General features: G+C 34.9%; 3 pseudogenes; all 3 read left to right on the top strand.

The window, feature by feature from the left end:
* The first annotated feature begins 5,103 nt into the window (after nucleotides 1–5,103).
* Nucleotides 5,104–11,066, top strand: LOC131631600 (amino acid permease 2-like; annotated as a pseudogene).
* A 542-nt stretch (nucleotides 11,067–11,608) lies between these two features.
* Nucleotides 11,609–14,658, top strand: LOC131631599 (amino acid permease 2-like; annotated as a pseudogene).
* A 361-nt stretch (nucleotides 14,659–15,019) lies between these two features.
* Nucleotides 15,020–18,249, top strand: LOC131631598 (amino acid permease 2-like; annotated as a pseudogene).
* Nucleotides 18,250–18,376: the final 127 nt, after the last annotated feature.

The following is an 18,376-nucleotide window of genomic DNA, read 5'->3' as shown; positions in this document are numbered from 1 at the left end:
GAAACAGAATTGTTTGGAACAGAGAGAAGACCGCACTACATAACTGTTGGTGCACAATGAATAAAGATGGTGACAAAGAGAATAATAGAATAACGGCGCAAAAGAGATGAGAGAATAAAATGTTGTATTCTACTATTAATGATAGCTATTACAAGACTATTTATAGGAAAAGAAAAATCTTGCCACATAAGCCCTAAAATAGTAAACTTAGTGAACAAGTCTAAGGTACAAACAGTACAGTACTACAAAATACTAAAGTACCCTTACTACTAAACAGCTAAGCTAATGGGACCCAGACAGCATCTTCTGGACAACGACATCTTTTGAGTAACCATCAGAAGATCAGCCCACATCACAACTTCTGAATATTGAATTACTCTTCAATACCATCCCTTAATTCATATTCTTCACTCAAAGCTGACAACGCCAATTCCATCCCTCAAGAGCAGAAATTGATCCGTCTTGATCGCCTTCGTCAGAACATCTGCCACTTGCTTCTGAGTGCTACAGTGCACAACTTCTAATGTTCCATTCTGGACTTGGCTTCTCAAGAAATGATACTTAGTCTCAATATGCTTGCTTCTTCCGTGTAACACGGGATTCTTGGCAAGATTGATTGCAGACTTGTTATCAATCATCAGCTTCAGAGGCTTCTTCACTCTAATCTTCAGATATTCTAATAGATTCAGAAGCCACACAGCTTGACATGCAGCTACAGCGCCTGCGATGTACTCAGCTTCACAGGTTGATAGAGCAACAACAGGTTGCTTCTTGGAACTCCAAGAGATAGGGCCTCCCAGAAACATGAACAAATATCTAGAAGTACTCCTTCTATCAACTCTGTCTCCACACCAATCAGAATCAGAATAACTTAATAACTCTGATTCTTCCTTTCTCCCAGAAGGAAACAATATGCCAAACTTCAGAGTTCCCTTGACATATCTCAAGACTCTGACAGCAGCTTGGTAATGGGACCACTTAGGTTTACTCATGAACCTACTAACCAATCCAACTGCATAGCATATATCAGGCCTGGTATTACACAAATACCTTAGAGAACCAACCAGCTGTTTGAATACCGTAGCATCAACATCTTCACCTTCAGAATCAGAGTCCAACTTCTGATTCACTTCTGACGGTGTAACAGCAGCTTTGCAATTCTCCAACTTGAATTTCTTCAGAAGTTCTAACTCATACTTCAACTGATGTAGAATGATACCATCTTCTGAGTACAGAATCTCCATCCCTAGAAAATATAACATTTTCCCAAGGTCTGTAATCTCAAACTCATTCATCAGCACCTTCTTGAACTTCATCAAATCTTCTGTACAACTCCCCGTAAGCAATATGTCATCAACATACAGACACAACAGAATCATATTGCTTCCAGAATGTTGCACATAAACTCCATATTCCATCTCACACTTCTGAAACCCTTGCTTCTTGAAAAATGAATCAATATTCAAATTCCAAGCTCTGGGCGCTTGCTTCAGTCCATATAGAGCTTTGTGTAATTTGTACACCATCCCTTCCTTATTCTTTTTCACAAAGCCAGGGGGTTGTGACACGTATACCTCCTCTTGTAATGGACCGTTCAGAAATGCAGACTTTACATCCAGATGCATCAAGGACCAACCTCTATTCGCAGCTAACGCAATCACCAGTCTGATTGTTTCATGTCTAGCTACAGGAGCAAACACCTCAAAGTAATCTAGTCCAGGTTTCTGAAGAAAACCTCTAGCCACTAGCCTCGCTTTGTGTTTACCAACTGATCCATCTGGCTTCAGCTTTACCTTGAAAACCCATCTGACGCTGATGGCTTTCTTCTTCTTTGGAAGTTCTGTCAGCTTCCAAGTCTTGTTTCTTTCTATAGCCTCAAGTTCTTCTTTCATGGCATTTAGCCAGACCTTCTTCTTGAGCGCTTCTTCTATACTCACAGGTTCAGAATCTACTAACATGGCGCACTGAATGACCTCTCCTTCTGAGTCAACTTCTGTGTCGTGCAACATGTCAAAATCTGCAAACCTTCTTGGTATAGTTCTGACTCTTTGTGGTCGCTGAGCTACTTCAGAGTCAGCTACTCCTGAGTCACCACCTCCATGATCATCTCCAGAAGCTTGTCCTCTAGACCCTATGTCTTCAGAGTTTTCCCTTCCAGAATCATGACTACCACCAGAATCTGGATCATCATCAGAATCTGGATCAGAATCAGATTCTCCTTCTGACTCATCTTCAGAAGATGCTTCATCTTCTGACTCGTCTTCAGAAGATTCATCTTCTGACTCTAACTTTTCTTCAAAAGTTATCTCTACATCAGAAGTTGGTTGAGACTCTTTCCAATCCCAAACTTCTGATTCCTTCACAATGACGTCTCTGCTGACTTCAACTTTGTTAGTCTCTGGACAATAGAGCTTGTATGCACCTGTACTGTGGTACCCTACCAATAACATCACTTTGCTTCTATCATCCAACTTCTTCCTTCTAGCTTCTGGAACGTGTTTGTAACACACAGAACCAAAAACCTTTAGATGACTAACACTTTGCTTCTCTTTAGTCCACTTCTCTAAAGGAACAATTTCCTTCAGCCTCTTCGTTGGACACCTGTTGAGCACATATGCTGCAGTAGCAACAGCTTCTCCCCATAGATTATGAGGAAGCTTCTTCTCTTTAAGCATACTTCTCGTCATATCAAGCAAAGTACGGTTTCTACGTTCAGCAAGACCATTGTGTTGAGGAGTATAAGGAGCAGTAACTTCATGCTCAATCCCATTATCATCACAGAACTTCTAGAATTTTGTAGAGTTATACTCGCCTCCACCATCCGTTATGAGAATCTTTATCTTCTGACCACTCTGCTTCTCAGCCTTCACCTTGAACTTCTGGAATTCTGTAAACACCTCATTCTTAAGCTTAATGAGAGTTACCCACGTCATTCTTGTGAACTCATCCACAAAAGACACAAAATACCTATTTCCTCCAAGTGAAGGTTCTGAAAATGGTCCACACACATCAGAGTGCACTACTCCCAGAGCATGCTTTGCTCTTGGAGCAACTTCTGATACAAATGGCAATCTGGGTTGTTTGCCTTTCATGCATACCTCACATGACTTCTCAGGCTTTACAATCTTAGGAATGCCACATACGAGCTTCTTAAAACTTAGATGCCCCAGACTTCTATAGTTCAAGTGCCCCAACCTCTTGTGCCACAGCTTACTATCACTTTCTGAGCCTTCAGCGCTTAGACACTCTGTTTCAGCTGTTTCTACATTCACCTTGAATGTTCTGTTGATTCCCTTTTCAGATTGCATAATCAACTTCTGATTGGAATCATACAACTTCAAGAGGTTGTTCTTCATAACAACTGAGAAACCTTTCTCAATGAACTGACCTACACTCATCAGATTGCTTCTGATTCCAGGAACATACCAAACATCCTTGATCAGAACAGTCCTTCCATTATTCACTTTGGCTTTGACATTTCCCATACCTTCTGCATATAGGTACTTATCATCAGCACATCTGATCTTTGTCCTCCTTTCAGAGTCAAAGTCTATAAGCCATTGTTTGTTTCCAGTCAAGTGATTTGAACACCCAGTGTCCATATACCACCACTCTGACGAACGTCTTTCGTCAGACTCTGAAGCCATCAATAGCACAGGTTCATCATCTGATCCTCCTCTGGCTATATTTGCTTCTTCTGATCTCCTTCCTTTGTTTGCCAAACAGTCTCTAGCAAAATGGCCAAACTGTTTGCAACAGTAACATTGAACTTTCTTCTTATCCTTTCCCTTCTGATATCTCTTCTCATCAGAAGTTGAGGCTTCCTTCTGGAATCTATCACCACGTCTATGCTTCTGGTCCTTCTTGACAAAAGAAGCCTTCAGAGCTTGCTCAACTTCTCTCTCAGAAGTTCTCTCAGCCAGACGCAACTCTTGTGCTTCTAAACTGCTTTGCAACTCTTCTATTCTCATGGTTTCCAGATCTTTAGAATGTTCAATGGATACAACAATATAATCAAATTGAGGAGTAAGTGACCTCAATATCTTCTCTATGATTACTTGTTCAGAAAGAGTTTCTCCACAAGCCTTCATCTCATTAGTGATCACAATCACTCTAGAGATATACTCAGAGACTTTCTCATTGTTCTTCATGTTGAGATTTTCATATTGCTTTCTCAGGGATTGAAGCTTCACCTTCTTTACTGATACGTCACCACCGTAACACCTGACCAGTATATCCCACGCCTCCTTAGACGTCATAGCATCAGAAATCTTCTCAAACACATTCACATCCACACACTGATGGATGAAGAACAACGCCTTTTGGTCTCTCTTCTTCGTCTCTCTCTGCGCTTCTCTTTGTTCTTCCGTTGCATCCGCTGCAACCGGAATATACCCTCCAGTGACAAGATCTAGAACATCTTGAGCACCAAATAATACACGCATTTGAATCATCCATCTATTCCAGTTTTTACCATCAAGAACTGGAAGTTTGGTATTCAAGTTGCTTCCACTCATCTTTAAACTTGTGCAGATAAAAAACTGATTTCACTCACACTCACACAGTGTTTCCCAACCCACAAACAATCAAGAAAAATGTGATTCAACACAACTTTGTTTCCCAGAAACAAAATCAATCACACAGTCACACAAACTCACGTTCACTCGTGTTTCCCTGTGTTTGGAACCGGAGCTCTAGATACCAATTGTTGGTGCACAATGAATAAAGATGGTGACAAAGAGAATAATAGAATAACGGCGCAAAAGAGATGAGAGAATAAAATGTTGTATTCTACTATTAATGATAGCTATTACAAGACTATTTATAGGAAAAGAAAAATCTTGCCACATAAGCCCTAAAACAGTAAACTTAGTGAACAAGTCTAAGGTACAAACAGTACAGTACTACAAAATACTAAAGTACCCTTACTACTAAACAGCTAAGCTAATGGGACCCAGACAGCATCTTCTGGACAACGACATCTTCTGAGTAACCATCAGAAGATCAGCCCACATCACAACTTCTGAATATTGAATTACTCTTCAATAATAACTTCCATTGATGAATCTTGAAGAAAATTGAAGATGTTAGTGATGAATATAGATGGAGGTTGTTGAAGTTGCAGGTGAAGGTAGTTGTAAGGTGGAGGTGAAGGTGGTGATGGGAGAATGGAGAATGTTGTGGTTATTGAAGATTATTGATGGTGGTGGTTAAAGGTTTGTTGAAAGTTAGTTACAAACGGTTATGGAAGTTGAGAGAGAAGAGAGAGTGAAGATGAGAGAGGGTGGAGTAGAGAGAAGAGAGTGATGAGAGGAGAATGGAAGCTGGAAAAAGAAAAAAATGAGTGTGTTACGAGATGAGAGTGAGTTTTTGTTTTATAGTGAATATATGCAATGCATGGTGTATTGGTGTTATGGTGGAGTGGAGTGTCCTTAGTGTAGCATTTCTCTTCAAAGCTTAGGAATCAAGCAATTGGTAGTGAATGGCTGATGGCATGCTCACGTGTTTTCTGCATTCTGGTTGTTTGGTGTCTTTTTTATATGAATCATTCATGTCCAAGAGCTCACCTTCATGCATATATATCTCAAGCTACAAACCTCCACTCAACTTGAATTTTGGACCACTGTAGAGAGGACTTAGAAAGGAACAAGATTGATGTTGAGAGTCTTTTAAGATGGTGTTTGGAAGTACAAGAAACTTGGCCATGAACATAGGGAATGGTCTGCCATTGCTATGCGCGCGCGTGACGAGTTCTTGCTAGCCCAGGTATGATGTGTGTGGTCATGACTTTTAGGCATCATACTTGGTTCAATACATATCCAAAATTAGTGATCTTGATCCTATTAGATAGAGGACATGGCAAGGAATGATTTAGTATCAAGCTTGATCCATATGGAGACTTATAGATCTTTAAAAATGGCTTTGAATTCAGCATGCCACGTGCTTGATGAATTATCTTGCACGTGACTTAGATTCTGGCCTACCAGATGCTGAACTTTAACTTTGCGAGGGTGTGACTTTGGAGGCTCATAACTGATTCAATATTCACTCAATTGACATGATCCTTGGCTCATTGTGTAGAGGGCATAGAGGAGAGTAGATGCATACAAAGTTTGAGTTTATAGGGTTTCTTCATTTCCCTAAAACTAGCTTCAAAGATGACACACCACGTGCTTGATAAAATGCTTCACGTATGCCCAGAAATCTGCCCAGCCTCATGACTTGATTCAAATGAAAATCTTCAACTTCAAACTTTACTAACTCTTCAACCAAGCTTCAAATGAAGAAACCATCAACTACAAAGTTACAGACCTCCATGAAATAAATAACTTTGATGTTAAAAGTTTCTTGAAATAAAGCATTTTGACATGTGTAAAATGATGGTGAAGCTGACTGATCATCCAATTCCAAAGGCTTCAAAAATTTTCTAAGTGTTGGAATTTTTATTATTTTTGGAAAATTTGTCAAACTCTCGATTTTATTTATTTCTCTGACTTTTCTCGAATGATTCTCCACCAACACTCAAAACTGAGCAGTTGACTTTGACCAAAAAGTCAACTTTTCCTGATTTTTTCGATTCTAGCTGAATTTCCCGATTAATCAATTTCTGATCCAATTCTCAATCAATCTTCAACCAAAGAAGCTCCAATGAACATTTCTCACAGGCAACCACATTTCACACTCAAAACCACCTCCTGATTAAATTTTGACCAAAAAGTCAACAGGGTTGACTTTGGTCAAAACCCTAATTTGGAAATCCTAATGAACCTGAAGCTTGCATCTTTTAATTAGAGCTTTGACTTGGAGAGGATGAAACCCTGATTTTAGGAGATCTCCATTGGAGATGATGCCTGAGACCTCAAATCTGATTTTTCCTATTCAGGAATTTCCTCAGCCTTAGCTTCCCTTTTTTTGTCAATTTTCTTGAACAGTAACATTGATATGTATGAAAGTATTGTGTGAATGACCTACATGAGGCATGCATATGAATGTAATATGAAAGTCAATCGGGGAATAAATAAGTGGGCAAATTTTGAGGTGCAACAGCTACTAGAATTTTCACTTCGTATTCCCTTCATTGAGTTCCCCACCATATCTCAACTCTCCGCCTCTTCTCTACACCACCGTCCGAAGACCATAAGTCGCCAAGTGTGTGACAAGTGCGTGCGCAAATACCATTAGCCACACTTTCGAAATTGATCTCCCTCTTTCTCCGAGATGGTGAGAAGCTACACAGAGATTTAAATGAACAGGTAATTTAGCTCCTCAGAGGTATTTATAATAAATGCGCGCAACATTATCATAAAGTATACTCAAGTTGAAGTCAATGTGGAAATTAAAACTAGCCGTTTTTTTATTAGGATAATTTTTCTCTCATTTACAATAAACTACTCACACATTACATTTTGAAAATAATTATATATATAAGTCAGCCTATCTGATATTGTTTTTTTTTATAGTTTGAGCCACACTTAGGTCAAACCTTTTTGTTAAACAGGTCAAGACATATCTCTATTAGTAAGTGAGGCTTTTAGTAAGTATAGTTGATGTTAGCTACTGATGTGAATATTTTATTCCACGGATAGATAACTTACCACACATGTCTTTTAAATTTTGCTGCAGATTTGTTTCTTCATTTGGCTTGTTCGTTCCTTTCTCATCCCCACGCACTTTCTAAATTAAATGCTCATAATTGTTATCTTTTCTCTATAATGTTGCTTCATCTTCCAAAGATGCAACTAATTGAGGTATGGAGAACCATTTTAATACTGTTTTTTAATTTTTTATATGAATAATATTCAAGTTTCTATTGCAGATACAAGTGAGGAACGACGATGATGGTCGTGTCAAGAGAACAGGTTCGAAATCTTTACTATATTTCACATTTTGACTTAAAACTAAATCTTATAGAAGCGAGTTTAATACCTGATGAATCAATTGTTGTATCACATGAACATTTTGGACTGCCACAGCTCATATCATCAATGTTGTGATAGGCTTGAGAGTTCTTACATTGTCATGGACGATAACTCAGCTTGGTTGGGCAGGTGGACCTGGTGTCATCCTTCTTTTCACCATCATCACTCTCTATACTTCTACTTTACTAACATAGTGTTACAAAACAGGAGATTCTGTTAATGGACGGAGAAACTACACCTTAACTGATGTAGTGAAGTCTATCTTAGGTAACAAGATCAAGAACATGTAACGTAATCATGTATGGTGGATTTCTCTATGATGGAATTTGATTGTGTAATTGTTTTTGAGTTTCTGTAGGTAACAAGTTTAAAAGTTGTGGTCGTATTCAATACGTGAATCTCTTTGGAATTGCAATTGGATACACATTATTGTTGCCTCAGTTAGTATGACGTGAGTTACTAAAACATGTGTGTCATTATTGCAAAATTGTAGATTTTTTGTTTTATTGAGTGAATTGATGTTGTGTTATTGACATTCTTGCATGTTTCTTAGGGCCATAAAAAACCAAATTGTAAATTATATATTGATTTAGGTAATTTTGCAGCCATTTTTTGCATTTGTTGAGAAGTGGAGTGGACGTAGGTGGCCAAACAACAACTTTGTGACAGTAGAATGTTAAATACCAATTCCTTACAGTGGAGTCTACCATCTCAACTTCTGCTGCTTCGTTTTGAGGACAGTTTTTATGCTATTACAATTTATCACTAACGTGGTAAAATTGGAAAAACTCACAAATAATTCCGGATTTTTAATCTTGTTCACCGAGTTATGAACTAAATCTTAATGAACAAAATTATGCAAAAAATAGATTTAATAAATTTAATTATTGACCTAATTCTCACCTATAAATAGAAAGTCAGTTTCACACTTTTGTTCATTAACAATTCTTTTACCAATTTCTATACAGCTTTGTACATATTTTTCTCGAATCACCCTTTTTGTTTTCGTTTGAGCCAATTCCTTGTTCCAACTTTGACACTAATTTTTAGTCAAAACACTTCTTTTCAACATCGACTTTACATCTAACAATTTACCTCTTTTCTTTACTAACAACTAGTAAAATACCCGTGCCTATGAAAGGGTACATGTTTCGCACGCGCATTTGTACCCATACTTTAAAAAGTAGTAGATAAATATTTGAATCAATAATTTTCATTTTCCCATTTCATATAATTTTTATAATTGAAGAAAATATATTTATTAAAATTGAATTACCCTTTACTCGCTACAACTTTCAAAATTTATTCTAATTTCCATAATTAATCAACAAAACTTCAAATAAACATGAAGTTTCAAATAGAGAATACAACTTTAAATTATATACTAATTTTTTAATAAGCTCCTCTAATATTTTTCTCATACAGATAAAAGTGAGGAACGTCGATGATGGTTGTGACAAGAGAACAGGTTCAAAACCTTGACTATATTTCACATTTTGACTTAAAACTAAATCTTATAGAAGCGAGTTTTATACCTGCTGAATCAATTGTTGTATCACATGAACATTTTGGACTGCCACAGCTCATATCATCATTGTTGTGATAGGCTTGAGAGTTCTTACATTGTCATGGGCGATAACTCAGCTTGGTTGGGCAGTTGGACGTGATGTCATCCTTCTTTTCACCATCATCACTCTCTACACTTTTACTTTACTAACACAGTGTTACTAAACAGGAGATTCTGTTAAAGGACGGAGAAATTACACCTTAACTTATGTAGTGAAGTCTATCTTAGGTAACAAGATCTAGAACATGTAATGTAATCATGTATGGTGGAGTTCTCTATGATGGAATTAGATTGTGTAATTGTTTTCGAGTTTCTATAGGAAACATGTTTAAAATTTGTGGTCTTGTTCAGTACGTGAATCTCTTTGGAAATGCAATTGGATACATTATTGTTGCCTCAGTTAGTATGACGTGAGTTACAAAAACATGTGTGTCATTATTGCATACTTGTAGATTTTTCGTTTTATTGACTGAATTGATGTTTTGTTATTGATATTCTTGCATGTTTCTTAGGGCCATAAAAACACCAAATTGTTTCCACAAGAATAATGTAAATGATCTATGTCTTATGTCAAGCAATGTGTACATGATAGCATTTGGTATTGCAGAAGCGATACTTTCTCAAATCCCATACTTTGCTATAGTATGATGGTTATCTATAGTTGTAGCCAAGGTTTTAAAAAATTATCTATGACCGCGAATACGACCTAGACAAATAGTAGCGGGGCCTTCCGATACCGTTATTCACTGTTTTAAGACTAAGAAACAATTCGCAAACGTTACACTATTATGGCCGCGACAAAATGCCGTTACGCCCGTGAAATACCCTTGTAGCCGTTTACACACCGTTATTGATGAAATATTTTACTCTGAAAGTACATATTAAATGGCTTTTACATTAATCAAAATATTAAAATTTGGAACTAAAATTTTGTTCTATTGTAAAAATGAAATCAAACTCTTTTTACAAGAATCCTAATTGGTGCAATATTGTGAGAATTTCACACCGTGACGACCGTTATTTACAACACAACACATGTACCCACTGAAATCGCGAAAGCCATAACACGAAGGAAAAGCAATTTTTTTTAAACATTGGTTGGAACTATCATGTCCTTCACTTATTCTGCAATCAGATTGGATCTCGGCATGGCTAAAGTAGCAGGTACACGCAAAAATGTATATATAAAATCATGAATTTATACTTATCTTTTTTTATGCAACTTCTTACTCTTTTTTTTCATCTTACGGAAAATCAAATTTTTAAAGGAACCTTGATGGGAATTAATATTGGAAGAGTGACATCAGTTGGAGCAGTCACTAGCACACAGAAAATAAGGAGGAGACTTCAAGGTCTAGGAGCAATGACTTTTACTTATTCCTTTTAAATTATCCTCATTGAAATTAAGATATTGGACATCATGATAATATACACATATCTTTATTAAATTCACAATGTTAAATAGGAAAACATGTTTGTTTTGTTGCAAAAGACACTATAAATTTTCCTCTGCTGAGCACGAGACCATTAGAAAGGCCACTATGATAAGCATCATGGTTACTACAGTTTTTTACATCTAACAATTTACCTCTTTTCTTTACTAACAACTAATAAAATACACGTGCTTATGAAAGGGTACATGTTTCGCACGCGCATTTGTACCCAGTCTTTAAAAAATACTAGATAGATATTTGAATCAATAATTTTCGTTTTTCCCATTTCATATAATTTTTATAATTGAAGAAAATATATTTATTAAACTTTTATTACCTTTTACTCGCTACAACTTTCAAAATTTATTCTAATTTCCATAATTAATCAACAAAACTTCAAATAAACATGAAGTTTAAAATAGAGAATACAACTTTAAATTATATACTAATTTTTTAATAAGCTCCTCTAATATTTTTCTCATACAGATACAAGTGAGGAACGTCGATGATGGTCATGTCAAGAGAACAGGTTCGAAATCTATACTATATTTCTCAGTTTGACTTAAAACAAAATCTTATAGAAGCGGGTTTTATACCTGATGAATCAATTGTTGTATCACATGAACATTTTGGACTGCCACAGCTCATATCATCAATGTTGTGATAGGCTTGAGAGTTCTTACATTGTCATGGACGATAACTCAGGTTGGTTGGGCAGGTGGACCTGGTGTCATCCTTCTTTTCACCATCATCACTCTCTATACTTCTACTTTACTAACATAGTGTTACAAAACAGGAGATTCTGTTAATGGACGGAGAAATTACACCTTAACTGATGTAGTGAAGTCTATCTTAGGTAACAAGATCAAGGACATGTAATGTAATCATGTATGGTGGATTTCTCTATGATGGAATTTGATTGTGTAATTGTTTTTGAGTTTCGGTAGGTAACAAGTTTAAAAGTTGTGGTCTTATTCAATACGTGAATCTCTTTGGAATTGCAATTGGATACACATTATTGTTGCCTCAGTTAGTATGACGTGAGTTACTAAAACATGTGTGTCATTATTGCAAAATTGTAGATTTTTTGTTTTATTGAGTGAATTGATGTTGTGTTATTGACATTCTTGCATGTTTCTTAGGGCCATAAAAAACCAAATTGTAAATTATATATTGTGTTAGGTATTTTTGCAGCCATTTTTTGCATTTGTTGAGAAGTGGAGTGGACGTAGGTGGCCAAACAACAACTTTGTGACAGTAGAATGTCAAATACCAATTCCTTACATTGGAGTCTACCATCTCAACTTCTTCTGCTTCGTTTTGAGGACAGTTTTTAAGCTATTACAATTTATCACTAACGTGGTAAAATTGGAAAAACTCACAAATAATTCCGGATTTTTAATCTTGTTCACCGAGTTATGAACTAAATCTTAATGAACAAAATTATGCAAAAAATAGATTTAATAAATTTCATTATTGACCTAATTCTCACCTATAAATAGAAAGTCAGTTTCACACTTTTGTTCATTAACAATTCTTTTACCAATTTCTATACAGCTTTGTACATATTTTTCTCGAATCACCCTTTTTGTTTTCGTTTGAGCCAATTCCTTATACCAACTTTGACACTAATTTTTAGTCAAAACACTTCTTTTCAACATCGACTTTACATCTAACAATTTACCTCTTTTCTTTACTAACAACTAGTAAAATACCCGTGCCTATGAAAGGGTACATGTTTCGCACGCGCATTTGTACCCATACTTTAAAAAATAGTAGATAAATATTTGAATCAATAATTTTCATTTTTCCCATTTCATATAATTTTTATAATTGAAGAAAATATATTTATTAAAATTGAATTACCCTTTACTCGCTAAAACTTTCAAAATTTATTCTAATTTCCATAATTAATCAACAAAACTTCAAATAAACATGAAGTTTAAAATAGAGAAAACAACTTTAAATTATATACTAATTTTTTAATACGCTCCTCTAATATTTTTCTCATACAGATAAAAGTGAGGAACGTAGATGATGGTTGTGACAAGAGAACAGGTTCGAAACCTTGACTATATTTCACATTTTGACTTAAAACTAAATCTTATAGAAGCGAGTTTTATACCTGCTGAATCAATTGTTGTATCACATGAACATTTTGGACTGCCACAGCTCATATCATCACTATTGTGATAGGCTTGAGAGTTCTTACATTGTCATGGGCGATAACTCAGCTTGGTTGGGCAGTTGGACGTGATGTCATCTTTCTTTTCACCATCATCACTCTCTACACTTCTACTTTACTAACACAGTGTTACAAAACAGGAGATTCCGTTAAAGGACGGAGAAATTACACCTTAACTTATGTAGTGAAGTCTATCTTAGGTAACAAGATCTAGAACATGTTATGTAATCATGTATGGTGGAGTTCTCGATGATGGAATTAGATTGTGTAATTGTTTTTGAGTTTCTATAGGAAACAAGTTTAAAATTTGTGGTCTTGTTCAATACGTGAATCTCTTTGGAAATGCAATTGGATACATTATTGTTGCCTTAGTTAGTATGACGTGAGTTACAAAAACATGTGTATCATTATTGCATAATTGTAGATTTTTCGTTTTATTGACTGAATTGATGTTCTGTTATTGATATTCTTGCATGTTTCTTAGGGCCATAAAATCACCAAATTGTTTCCACAAGAATAATGTAAATGATTTATGTCTTATGTCAAGCAATGTGTACATGATAGCATTTGGTATTGCAGAAGCGATACTTTCTCAAATCTCATACTTTGCTATAGTATGATGGTTATCTATAGTTGTAGCCAAGGTTTTAAAAAATTATCTATGACCGCGAATACGACCTAGACAAAAAGTAGCGGGGCCCTCCGATACCGTTATTCACTGTTTTAAGACTAAGAAACAATTCGCAAACGTTACACTATTATGGCCGCGACAAAATGTCGTTACGCCCGTGAAATACCCTTGTAGCCGTTTACACACCGTTATTGATGAAATGTTTTACTCTGAAAGTACATATTAAATGGCTTTTACATTAATCAAAATATTAAAATTTGGAACTAAAATTTTGTTTTATTGTAAAAATGAAATCAAACTTTTTTTTACAAGAATCCTAATTGGTGCAATATTGTGAGAATTTCACACCGTGACGACCGTTATTTACAACACAACACATGTACCCACTGAAATCGCGAAAGCCATAACACGAAGGAAAAGCAATTTTTTTTTAAACATTGGTTAGAACTATCATGTCCTTCACTTATTCTATAATCAGATTGGATCTCGGCATGGCCAAAGTAGCAGGTACACGCAAAAATGTATATATAAAATCATAAAATTATACTTATCTTTTTTTATGCAACTTCTTACTCTTATTTCTCATCTTACGGAAAATCGTAGTTTTAAAGGAACCTTGATGGGAGTTAGTATTGGAAGAGTGACATCAGTTGGAGCAGTCACTAGCAAACAGAAAATAAGGAGGAGACTTCAAGGTCTAGGAGCAATGACTTTTACTTATTCCTTTTAAATTATCCTCATTGAAATTAAGATATTGGACATCATGATATTATACACATATCTTTATTAAATTCACAATGTTAAATAGGAAAACATGTTTGTTTTGTTGCAAAACACACTATAAAATTTCCTCTGCTGAGCACGAGACCATTAGAAAGGCCACTATGATAAGCATTATGGTTACTACAGTTTTTTACATCTAACAATTTACCTCTTTTCTTTACTAACAACTAGTAAAATACACGTGCTTATGAAAGGGTACATGTTTCGCACGCGCATTTGTACCCATTCTTTAAAAAATAGTAGATAGATATTTGAATCAATAATTTTCATTTTTCCCATTTCATATAATTTTTATAATTGAAGAAAATATATTTATTAAAATTTTATTACCTTTTACTCGCTACACCTTTCAAAATTTATTCTAATTTCCATAATTAATCAACAAAACTTCAAATAAACATGAAGTTTAAAATAGAGAATACAACTTTAAATTATATACTAATTTTTTAATAAGCTCCTCTAATATTTTTCTCATACAGATACAAGTGAGGAACGTCGATGATGGTTGTTTCAAGAGAACAGGTTCGAAATCTATACTATATTTATCATTTTGACTTAAAACCAAATCTTATAGAAGCGAGTTTTATACCTGCTGAATCAATTGTTGTATCACTTGAACATTTTGGACTGCCACAGCTCATATCATCACTGTTGTGATAGGCTTGAGAGTTCTTACATTGTCATGGGCGATAACTCAGCTTGGTTGGGCAGTTGGACGTGATGTCATCCTTCTTTTCACCATCATCACTCTCTACACTTCTACTTTACTAACATTGTGTTACAAAACGGGAGATTCTGTTAATGGACGGAGAAATTACACCTTAACTGATGTAGTGAAGTCTATCTTAGGTAACAAGATCAAGAACATGTAATGTAATCATGTATGGTGGATTTCTCTATGATGGAATTTGATTGTGTAACTGATTTTGGGTTTCTGTAGGTAATAAGTTTAAAAGTTGTTGTCTTATTCAATACGTGAATCTCTTTGGAATTGCAATTGGATACACATTATTGTTGCCTTAGTTAGTATGACGTGAGTCACTAAAACATGTGTGTCATTATTGCAAAATTGTAGATTTTTTGTTTTATTGACTGAATTGATGTTGTGTTATTGACATTTTTGCATGTTTCTTATGGCCATAAAAAACCAAAGTGTAAATTATATATTGTGTTAGGTATTTTTGCAGCCATTTTTTGCATTTGTTGAGAAGTGGAGTGGACGTAGGTGGCCAAACAACAACTTTGTGACAGTAGAATGTCAAATACCAATTCCTTACATTGGAGTCTACCATCTCAACTTCTTCTGCCTCGTTTTGAGGACAGTTTTTGTGCTATTACAATTTATCACTAACGTGGTAAAATTGGAAAAACTCACAAATAATTCCGGATTTTTAATCTTGTTCACCGAGTTATGAACTAAATCTTAATGAACAAAATTATGCAAAAAATAGATTTAATAAATTTCATTATTGACCTAATTCTCACCTATAAATAGAAAGTGAGTTTCACACTTTTGTTCATTAACGATTCTTTTACCAATTTCTATACAGCTTTGTACATATTTTTCTCGAATCAGCCTTTTTGTTTTCGTTTGAGCCAATTCCTTGTTCCAACTTTGACACTAATTTTTCGTCAAAACACTTCTTTTCAAGATCGACTTTACATCTAACAATTTACGTCTTTTCATTACTAACAACTAGTAAAATACCCGTGCCTATGAAAGGGTACATGTTTCGCACGCGCATTTGTACCCATACTTTAAAAAATAGTAGATAAATATTTGAATCAATAATTTTCATTTCCCCCATTTCATATAATTTTTATAATTGAAGAAAATATATTTATTAAAATTTAATTACCCTTTATTGCTATAACTTTCAAAATTTATTCTAATTTCCATAATTAATCAACAAAACTTCAAATAAACATGAAGTTTAAAATAGAGAATACAACTTTAAATTATATACTAATTTTTTAATAAGATCCTCTAATATTTTTCTCATACAAATACAAGTGAGGAACGTCGATGATGGTTGTGTCAAGAGAACAGGTTCGAAACCTTGACTATATTTCACATTTTGACTTAAAACTAAATCTTATAGAAGCGAGTTTTATACATGCTGAATCAATTGTTGTATCACATGAACATTTTGGACTGCCACAGCTCATATCATCAATGTTGTGATAGGCTTGAGAGTTCTTACATTGTCATGGGCGATAACTCAGCTTGGTTGGGCAGTTGGACGTGATGTCATCCTTATTTTCACCATCATCACTCTCTACACGTCTACTTTACTAACACAGTGTTACAAAACAGGAGATTTTGTTAAAGGACCGAGAAATTACACCTTAACTTATGTAGTGAAGTCTATCTTAGGTAACAAGATCTAGAACATGTAATGTAATCATGTATGGTGGAGTTCTCTATGATGGAATTAGATTGTGTAATTGTTTTTGAGTTTTTATAGGAAACAAGTTTAAAATTTTTGGTCTTGTTCAATGCGTGAATCTCTTTGGAAATGCAATTGGATACATTATTGTTGCCTCAGTTAGTATGACGTGAGTTACAAAAACATGTGTGTCATTGTTGCATAATTGTAGATTTTTCGTTTTATTGACTAAATTGATGTTCTGTTATTGATATTCTTTCATGTTTCTTAGGGCCATAAAAACACCAAATTGTTTCCACAAGAATAATGTAAATGATCTATGTCTTATGTCAAGCAATGTGTACGTGATAGCATTTGGTATTGCAGAAGCGATACTTTCTCAAATCCCATACTTTGCTATAGTATGATGGTTATCTATAGTTGTAGCCAAGGTTTTAAAAAATTATCTGTGCCCGCGAATACGACCTAGACAAAAAGTAGCGGGGCCTTCCGATACCGTTATTCACTGTTTTAAGACTAAGAAACAATTCGCAAACGCTACACTATTATGGCCGCGACAAAATACCGTTACGCCCGTGAAATACCCTTGTAGACGTTTACACACCGTTATTGATGAAATATTTTACTCTGAAAGTACATATTAAATGGCTTTTACATTAATCAAAATATTAAAATTTGGAACTAAAATTTTGTTTTATTGTAAAAATGAAATCAAACTATTTTTACAAGAATCCTAATTGGTGCAATATTGTGAGAATTGCACACCGTGACGACCGTTATTTACAACACAACACATGTACCAACCGAAATCGCGAAAGCCATAACACGAAGGAAAAGCAATTTTTTTTTTAACATTGGTTGGAACTATCATGTCCTTCACTTATTTTGCAATCAGATTGGATCTCGGCATGGCCAAAGTAGCAGGTACACGCAAAAATGTATATATAAAATCATGAAATTATACTTATCTTTTTTTTATTCAATTTCTTACTCTTATTTTTCATCTTACGGAAAATCAAAGTTTCAAAGGAACCTTGATGGGAATTAGTATTGGAAGAGTGACATCAGTTGGAGCAGTCACTAACACTCAGAAAATAAGGAGGAGACTTCAAGGTCTAGGAGCAATGAATTTTAATTATTCCTTTTAAATTATCCTCATTGAAATTAAGATATTGGACATCATGATAATATACACATATCTTTATTAAATTCACAATGTTAAATAGGAAAACATGTTTGTATTGTTGCAAAAGACACTATAAAATTTCCTCTGCTGAGCACGAGACCATTTGAAAGGCCACTATGATAAGCATCATGGTTACTACAGTTTTTTACATCTAACAATTTACCTCTTTTCTTTACTAACAACTAGTAAAATACACGTGCCTATGAAAGGGTACATGTTTCGCACGCGCATTTGTACCCATTCTTTAAAAAATAGTAGATAAATATTTGAATCAATAATTTT

The sequence above is a fragment of the Vicia villosa genome, unplaced genomic scaffold (genome assembly GCF_029867415.1).
Source record: "Vicia villosa cultivar HV-30 ecotype Madison, WI unplaced genomic scaffold, Vvil1.0 ctg.000848F_1_1_1, whole genome shotgun sequence".
Taxonomy (NCBI): Eukaryota; Viridiplantae; Streptophyta; class Magnoliopsida; order Fabales; family Fabaceae; genus Vicia; species Vicia villosa.
The sequence above is the reverse complement of the archived record's forward strand: the minus strand, read 5'-3'. Positions and strand labels throughout refer to the sequence as shown.